Source organism: Macaca nemestrina, chromosome 7, assembly GCF_043159975.1.
Source record: "Macaca nemestrina isolate mMacNem1 chromosome 7, mMacNem.hap1, whole genome shotgun sequence".
Lineage (NCBI taxonomy): Eukaryota > Metazoa > Chordata > Mammalia > Primates > Cercopithecidae > Macaca > Macaca nemestrina.
The window spans coordinates 175,706,073-175,713,456 of NC_092131.1; the positions used below are offsets into that span (position 1 = coordinate 175,706,073).

At 47.3% G+C, this 7,384-nt stretch overlaps 1 long non-coding RNA gene across 1 annotated transcript; it reads right to left on the reverse strand.

Moving 5' to 3' along the window:
* Positions 1 to 2,760: 2,760 nt before the first annotated feature.
* On the reverse strand, positions 2,761 to 4,391 carry LOC139364137 (uncharacterized). Its single transcript, XR_011625437.1, has 3 exons — positions 4,256 to 4,391; positions 3,646 to 3,801; positions 2,761 to 2,895 (listed from the first exon to the last, which is right to left on the reverse strand). It is a non-coding gene; the product is annotated as an uncharacterized lncRNA (long non-coding RNA).
* Positions 4,392 to 7,384: the final 2,993 nt, after the last annotated feature.

Below are 7,384 nucleotides of genomic sequence, written 5' to 3' on the forward strand. Positions count from 1 at the left end.
CCTACCCCAGCATTCCATCCCAGGGGACCCACGAAGGCTGCACAGTGCCTGGTCATTTCTCACAGGCCCAGGTCTGGAAGGACAACCCAACCACACCTGGTGCTCAGGACCTGCCCAAGGGCATGCACCCCGCTGGGTCTGACATGAGTGATTGAAAAGAGGACTACATGTTGAGGCTTTCTCAGGCCTCCCCAAACAGAATTACTTGCCAGAGTGCTTTGTTCAATGTCTAAGGTAGTGTTGTTAGTGATAGCTATTGTGACTTGTCACGAATGCACCTGCCTCTGTGTTAGACTGTAAGGTTTGTTGATGAAAAAATTTGAAGAGATTTATTCTGAGCCAAGAATGAGGACCATGACCTGTGAGGCAGCCCCAGGAGGTCCTGATGGCATGTGCCCAAGGTGGTCAGGCTACAGCTTGCTTTTATACACTTTAGGGAGACATGAGACATCAATCAATACATGTCAAATGTGCATTGGTTTGGTCTGGAAAGGTGGGACAACTTGAGGGGTGGAAGCTTCCAAGTCATAGGTAGATTCAAAGATTTTCTGATTGGCAATTGATTGAAAGAGGTAAGTTATTATCCAAAGTCCTGGACTCAATAGAAAGAAATGTCTGGGTTAAGATAAGGGGTTGATAAGGGGTTGTAGAGACCAAGGTTTTTTATCATGCAGATGAAGCCACCAGGTAGCAGACTTGGGAGCTCTTATCAGACCTAAAAGGTGCCAAACTCTTAGTTAATTCTCTCCTGGATCAGGGAAAAGATCTGGAAAGGGAAGGTAATTCTCTACAGACCATAGATTTTTCCCCACGACAAAGCTTTGCAGGGCCATTTCACAATACGTCAAAAGAATATTTCTAGGTAAAATACTTTGACTTCTTTTAGGGCCTGCTGTCTGTCATGTGATGCTGTCTCTTACTGCTATGAAGAGTCTGCTCTGTCAGTCTTAAAATCGCTATTTTAATGTTAATGCTGGTCAGTAGTGCCTCAATCCCAAAAGGAGAAGGGTACCATGAGACATGCCTGACTCAACTTTCACTCGTGGTCTGAGCTAGTTTTTCACGTTTCTTTGGAATGCCCTTGGCCAAGAGAAGGGTCCATCGGTCGATTTGGGAGCTTAGAATTTTATTTTTCATTTACAGGTGGTTGAAAGTGGGGCTTACCTGTCTTGTCTCTGGGGAGGTGATGAAGGTGGAAATCGAAGGTATCTTTCAAAGACTCCCCTGGGGTAGGCCAGCACACTCTCAGAAAATAAGCCCTTAACCTCCTCTGGTGGGGGACACTCTGCAAAGAGGAATTCAAAGTCCTTTTGGCTCCTCGGGGGTCTCATTCAGCACTAGTTGAATCAATGAATGAATGGCAAGTTCCTTTGGAACACCTGCAGAGTCTGACACAACTTAGGTGTGTGATGATGGCAGAGCAACAAAATACCCCTACAGCAAATACAATGGCTTATGGATACCTGATTAAAGAGATTAGCAAAGGACCCCACATGTTTAGTTGGCTCTGAAGTTTGAATAGTGTGCTCATGGAAAAGGATCTTCTCTTCTGAGTTGGGTAGATCTTCAATATGGCCACAGATCTGGCTTGTTTTTCATTCTCCCTGAGTAATGTATTTATGCCTTCATTATCTGTAGGAAAAGCTTTTGCGTTATAAATCTGGGTCATTTCACAATACATTCTTGACACAAACCCCTGATGCTGCACTTGCACCATACTTTCTGTAGAAGCATCGTGACAACTGACGTGATGTTAAGTTAATCCTGTGTCTGCTTCATGGTCTACCCATCCTTTACACATGCTGGCTACTCAATGCATGCTTCTGAATAAATAAATGAGTGAACTAATGAATTCATGAATAAATGAAAGCTGAAGAAGTGCCTACACCCTGCCAGTCAACTGTGGATACAGAAAATTAGGGAGAAGAGGCAGTCACTGTCTACCCTACCCTGTAATTCAGATTCAGGAGACAGATCGCCCCCAGGACTCCCTCCCATCCACTGCCTCAAGTGATTTTTCACTCTGGCTAACATGGCTTGGATTTGAATATCACAGCTGACAAGCACAGGCTAATAGGATGTTCTTCTATATCTATCTAACATGAAGGAGCACGACTGTATTTTCTACCATTTGGTTTTATAAAACAAGAAGCATTCCTTACTGATGATGGTGTGCGGTGTTTATCATGTTCTGGGTGATTAATTTGTTTTCATAAAGTGACAGTCCTACAAGTGAAAGGAAAATCTAACTGAAGGCAAATGCTAAAGATCATGTGAGGCAGGCTTTAATTTTTGATATAAATAAATAGTCGACAGACCATAAACACATCTCTAGCCTTGAAAATCCATCAGGAAAACATTGCTTACGGCAACCAGAAGACCCTGCCCTTTCAGAACCAGAGCTTCTCTCATCCGTTTCCATGGTGACTGAAGCTCTGCCATCTAAACACACCGTGGTCCCCAGGAGGAGCTGATGAACAAAGGCTGCAGAGGGATTATTAGGGAAAGACAAAAGTTCCTTCTCTCTCCTTTACTCTCACATTTAAATTCAACCTAATCCAAGAGAAGAATAGGAACAAACTGAATTGGAAATGTCCTTTGAACTGCAAATCATAGTCTACTGTGATTTTTATTTATTTTTTAAAAGTTTGAGGTTTTGTCTCCAATTTATACATTTAGTCTTTACGATTCCATGATAGGTTTTGGAAATAAATGGTGGCTACTTGGGGAGATAAATTCAGGTCTTCCTGGTGGCTGCAGGAGGAGGCTGTCAGTGAGGCTGGGAGACTGTGGCCCGGCAGCTGTGCTGGTTCACTCTGTGTTTGTTCGCCTGAGAGCTGTGCCACATCAGTGCTGAAAGCCACCACTCAGAGGGGCTGCATTCTGGTGTTGCATCTGGGGGAAAGAATAAGGCTCTGTTTTACCAGCACAAAGATATGCTTAAATTGCAACAGATTTTTATATATATGTATAATTTAAAAACGTTTTTATAGAGATGGGGTCTCACTATGCCACCTGGACTAGTCTTGAACTCCTGGGTTCAAGTGATCCGACCACCTTGGTCTCCCAAAGTGCTGGGATGACAGCGTGAGTCACCACACCCAGTCCAGAACAGCATTTTTAAGCTGTATACACGTGTGATCAATAATAAATGTTTTCTGCTTAGGTAATAATGATGACCACCTGGAACACAGGACACCAGGCATTTCCCTGAGTGCTTTGTACGTGCCATGCCTCATTTAATCCTTACAAAAACCTCCCAATAACCCCAAGACGGCCCTAAGACAGACGTATGATTAGCCTTGAAGAACAGAGATGATGAAAGTTAGAAAATCTGGCAGGAGTCACTCCAAAAGACCCTGGTTTCTGTGCCTAAGCCGATGCTCTGCTCTGAGATGTGCCACCTCCCACATCATGACTATACTTTGAAACACTCTAAATGTCAGAAGAATGTACAGTACAGAAAACGTATTCATGGGCCCTGGATGCCACGGGACCCTCTTACACCAACCACAGAGCAGCTTCTGTAATTTCCAGGTAGGAGTGAGATTTCCTTCTCATTGGAGTGCCAGATAAGGCAATGATGTAACCAAAGTCTGTCTTGGACCTTGATGCCTTGCTTACCAGAAGGCCAGGAAAGATTACCTTGTAATCATAAAATGTAGTTGTACATTCACAGCACATGGTTGCCAGAGGAGCTATTGCTGGTCCCAAGATCGAAGTGTCTTCCTCCAGCTTCTAGGATTGTAACCATAATAGGTCCACTGCCCGATGTGTGCAGCAAGTCGGTACGCCAAGACACTGCGTTGCAATAGAGAAGGTTTAACATCGGGCTGCCGAATAAGGAAATGGGAGGAAACCTCAAATCTGGTTCCCCAAGTGTCAGGCCTCTGAGCCCAAGCTAAGCCGTCATATCCCCTGTGACCAGCATGTATACATCCAGATGGCCTGAAGCAACTGAAGATCCACAAAAGAAGTGAAAATAGCCTTAATTGATGACATTCCATCATTGTGATTTGTTCCTGCCCCACCCTAACTGATACAATATATTCTCCCCCACCCTTAAGAAGGTACTTTGTAATATTCTCCCCCTCCCTTAAGAAGGTACTTTGTAATATTCTCCCCCTCCCTTAAGAAGGTACTTTGTACGCCTATCCCACGCTTATAAGAACTAATGATAATCCCACCATCCTTTGCTCTCTTTTCAGACTCAGCCCGCCTGCACCCAGGTGAAATAAACAGCCTTGTTGCTCACGCAAAGCCTGTTTGGTGGTCTCTTCACATGGACGCGCGTGACGCCAAGGGGGTAGCGATCTTCAGGATTTTGTAGTGGGTGAAATGAGGAGGTGGTTCATTGGTGGAAGACTGCAAGGTGAAGTCATGGGTCAGGGAGATGAAGAAGCTGTGTTCCTCCGCCTATTCTGTTCCCCTGTAAGGGTCTTCAAACTGGTTGGCCTCAGCTGTTTCATTGGAATTCAGAATCTGGAAAACATCTTAAGCAATTCTTAAACAAAAGCCTTATGATTCTAATGTCAGGATCCTACCTGTGGGAACAATGGGGTGGCAAATGGTCAATAACTAATGCTGTTTGACTTTCAGCAACAAGGAAGTAGGTCCCAGTGCAGCCAGATTCCTGCTTCATTATAACTGGCATGATATTCCTGTCAACCCTTGTGGGGATGGTTTCAGGATTACAGACAAAGACCCTCTCTCTTGAAGATGGATGGAAAGTCAGCGACACATGGTCAGTTTGGAAGCACGGACTCAAGAAGCCATCGATCATTTCAGCTCTCCCTTTGCACTAGTCCTTAGAATCCATAGCTTGGGAACATCTGGGTCATTGGGCAGGTGTGCAGGGAGTGTGCAGTCACTGATACTCGGAATGCCTTAGCCAGATGCACAGAGAAGCCAGGAGTGGGTGGCCTGCAGGGAGATTCAGCTTCCAGAGTTTCTGTCACTGAAGTGCAGCATGGCCCACTCAGCCATCCAACTCCTACCTGTTTGTTTCATTTGCATTCACGTTGTCTTCCCAACCAGACTGAAAGGTCAACCACACAGACGCAGCTCCTCCCACCCAGCCCTCCCGGGGCCCACCCCAAAGCTGAGTGTGCTTCAGTTCAGTATGTGCAGTTTGGCTGCATGAGCATGGAAATTTGCAGAATGGTATTCTCAAACGTCCTTGAAACATCCCAGTGAGAAAGGTGTGTGCTCCCTTCACTCATTAAAGTGACACATAATGCTTGAGGACCTAGCTTAGACATGGTCCTATTTGTGAAAGAAATAGACATTTTGTGATATAATTATCAAAACACAACATTGGGGCTAGAAGTGGCTTTCAAAATCATTTAAATGAATTTCATAATTTCACAGATAAGTTCACAGTTAGCTCATGGTATTTGGATATATTACAAATAACGTGCCATCTAACAGCTGGGCTCTGGGGCAGCCAAATCGGACAACTTTTTGCAGTGACCACATAAACCAGTCTGCTGGCCAGCTGCCTACCCATGTCCATGGAGCCCAGGGTTGCATGGAGTAAATTTCCTCGGGCTTTCAAGCATGCTTTTCCCCTTCCTAAGGTCGATAAGTGGGAGTAGTTTAAAGGACATACAGCCGAATCTCATTATTTGAGGTGTTTATGTTCTGCAGAGTTGTTGTGAATACTGAATTCGCGAATTAGTGAATACCAAACCACTGCTTCCAGGGGAAATACAAGGTTAGGTTCCTGTGAGTGAGCCTCTGGTCACAATTTCATCAACCTTGTTGTGTGTGTGTGTGTTTTTTTGAGGCGGAGCCTTGCGCTGTCACCCAGGCTGGAGTGCAATGGCATGATCTCTGCTCACTGCAACCTCTGCCTCCTGGGTTCAAAAGATTCTCCTGCCTCAGCCTCCCAAGTAGCTGGGATTACAGGTGTGCACCACCATGCCTGGCTAATGTTTATATTTTTAGTAGCGACAGAGTTTCACCATGTTGGCCAGGCTGATCTTGAACTCCTGACCTCAGTTGATCTGCCCGCCTCCACCTCCCAAAGTGCTGGGACTACAGGAGTGAGCCATTGCGCCCGACCGTGTGTTTCATAACTTTGTTTTACGTGTGCTTCTGCCTAACGACCCCTTATTTAGTATACACTGTTGATTCATTAATATTGAACTCATGGCTAACAAAACCAAAACTGAACAAAACTTACCTAAGGCACATATTTTCTCCGTAAGGCACAGCACATGAGCCAGCCCTTCCACACTTTGCTTGGGGCCATTTTAAACAGTGAAACTACCAACAAAAAATGTGAGAAAGCTGGCACCAAGTAGACTGCAGAAAGGACCATTCCTACGGCCTGGAGTCTGTAATTTGTTTCCTCACAGTTCTGGAGCCCGGAAGCCCAAGATGGAGGTGTGGGCAGAATCGGTTCTTTCCAAGGCCACTCTCCTTGGCTGGCGGAAGGCCACCTTCTCACCCGCTGAGCTTGGATTCCGGTGGGTCCTCCGACCCGCCAGAGCTGTCGTTTGTGGAGAGCCCATGCCTGGGGTTCTGAGCCCTCCACGTGTCACCTGGGCGTCCTTTAAGAACCCTGCGAGTGGGGTTGAATGTGAAGCCCGCCCGGCCAGCGCGGGAGCCAAAGAGCAGGGAGGCCGAGGTGGGAACGCTGGTCGTGGAACCGGAGGCTCTACCCCAAGGCCTGCGTGGTAGCCGCTCAGGGGCTGCAGGCTGAGGGTGGAGCAGACCTGGGGAGGCAGCCAGGCCAGGGGGCAGCCGCGTCCGTAGCGTGCGGAATGAGGAGCGCAAGGCGGGCAGAGCGCGAGACCTTCACCAACCGCGCCTCCGCCCGCGCTGCGCTCCCCGAATGCCCAGGTGGGAATCCGCTCCCAGTCCGAGATCCTGGGCTCGCGGGCTCCGGCCGGCCCCAAGGACTGCTGCATCTGGTTTGGGCTGGGTGGTCTGAGTTGGGGCTTGGGAGTTTTGAACACTCCCCGCTCGCTCTAATAGGAAGCCAGGATTCAGTGAGGAAGGCAGTCCGGGAGTTCAAGACTCGCGCACCTGCGGCCAGGTGAGAGCAGGAGGCCTGGGGCAGGCAGGGCGGGGCGCGTCCACGTACGCGCTTCTGTGTGTCCGTGTGCGCTCTCCCCACAGAAATGCGATCTATTTCGGGGTCGCTTGATGCCCGATAACATTGCCTGGATTTGCTGCTGCCCAGGGTTTTTTTATTTTTATTTTTCCCATATCCAAACAGCAACTCGAATGCCCTGGATTTTGCAAATAAATTTTCAATGAGAAAAAGGAGTGTGATGTCCCTCAGAGACTTCACTGGTGCGTGGCTTGAGGCTCTGCTCGGTGGCTCCCCCAGTGCTCCCAGGGAATCTGGGATCTCAGGCTTTCACTGGAGGCA